Source organism: Elephantulus edwardii, unplaced genomic scaffold (genome assembly GCF_000299155.1).
Source record: "Elephantulus edwardii isolate Elephantulus edwardi_28Jun2011 unplaced genomic scaffold, EleEdw1.0 scaffold00139, whole genome shotgun sequence".
NCBI classification, from domain to species: domain Eukaryota; kingdom Metazoa; phylum Chordata; class Mammalia; order Macroscelidea; family Macroscelididae; genus Elephantulus; species Elephantulus edwardii.
In genome coordinates, this window is record NW_006399889.1 from 8,555,687 (window position 1) to 8,557,407 (window position 1,721).

The following is a 1,721-nucleotide window of genomic DNA, read 5'->3' on the forward strand; positions in this document are numbered from 1 at the left end:
TTCCTTCTGATACAGTGACTCTGTGTATTCCTTCCATCTTCTCTTGATACTTCCTGGATCATTTAACATTCTACCCACAGTATCCTTAAGTATTGCCACCCATGGCTTGAATTTGTTTTTCAGCTCCTTCAGCTTAAGAAACACTGAGCAAGTTTGGCCCTTTTGATTTTCTGACTCCAGGTCTCTGCACATTTCATTATAGTATCTTGCTTTGTTACAGTTCTTTTAACTGCTTACAACATACATTATTTTTAAATAACTCTCCCATTCTGTAAATATTATAGAGCATCTCCTAGACGCCAACTATCATACGAAAATCTGAAAAGATAAAGATGGATTAGATGAAATCCTCTGCTCTGAAGGAGCTTGATGTAACCATAAAACAAGGTTAACAGTCCATAAAAGTAGGGGGTGATGAGCAATGTGTTTGTGCTTTGAACTGTTTGCCGAAGAGATCATACTGGCTGGGCAGCAAAAGCCTTAGGAGGTTGCAGGCCATCATGAAAGATTTTTCTAAGCAACTGAACTGAGACTTAAGTATGATAGGGCTTAGCCAAGACAAAAAGGAGTAGCGAGATTGATGTCGATTCCAGACTTTGAAAGCTGAAGCAGATTCTGAACACTTACATGCTTTATTTATGGAGCTCTGGTGCCATAGTTTATAAAGAATTGCCCTATTAACTCAGAGATTACACTTCTCTGCCAGTTCGAATACACCATTTGCTCTACTTGAGAAAGATTTGAAATATTCCATGTGATTTATAGCCTCAGAAAATACAGTGGAGTTTCAGCTCTGAGTTGGTTTCAACTTAATTAAAATGAAGTTTTAAAGAGTTTTCACTTTGGATGAAATACATGGCTTAAAAGAAGGAGAGACGGTTGATTTTGAAAAATAATCATGTTGTGTAAACTTCCACTCAAAGCACAAGTTTAAAAAAGGAATGGGGGAGGAGATATAAGATGACACCAGAAAGGCAGGCAAGGAAAAGCTATTAAAGAGATTTGACCTTTTGTTATAAGGCTTTGGAAACTGCACACAGATTTTAGGCATATATTCATTCATTCAGCAAATATTTGAGTGCAATTGTGTACCAAGTGCTAAGGTGCTGAGGACATAGAAATGAAGTCCACAAAAAGTTGTTGCTCTCTTAGAGCTTTGATTTCACAATGAGGAGTCATTATGTACAGAATCTCATAACATAATATATATTTACTGTCTTATAACCTAATCAAATGTTGACAGTTAAATTATGTAACAGGGAAATCTTGACTCACATATGAAAAGATAATTAGCAAATGTCATTATCAATACTGGATCAATAAGAGACTCATAAAACCTCTGAGAATATAGCCCTCAGTTAACCTTTGAACCTGAAACAAAACCAGGTGTCCCAACTACCTGTCCCAGGTTTCCTATTGAATGGTGCATCTCACAGTATTAAATTAAAAATCAATCAGAAAAACTTACAGTGTCTAATATTTAGGAATAAAGAATTAAAGTTAGAGATTCTGTGACACTGTAAGTTTTTACTAAGAAATAGATGAAAACTCCTTTTCAGAGAATACCATGGACTGCTAGGAAAACAAACAGATTCGGCCTGGAAAGGGTTAAACCGGGTGGCTCCTTGGAGGCAAGGATTCTGAGGCTCCAGTCTAACATACTTTGGGCATATTGTGAAGAGAGACCGGTCCTTGGAGAAGGACATCATGCTTGGGAGGGT

At 37.1% G+C, this 1,721-nt stretch overlaps 1 protein-coding gene across 8 annotated transcripts in view; it reads left to right on the plus strand.

Annotated features, from left to right (window-relative positions):
* The window catches only part of CACNB2 (calcium channel, voltage-dependent, beta 2 subunit), a 512,677-nt gene that overhangs the window by 493,945 nt on the left and 17,011 nt on the right, over nt 1-1,721 (plus strand). The window lies entirely within an intron of this gene.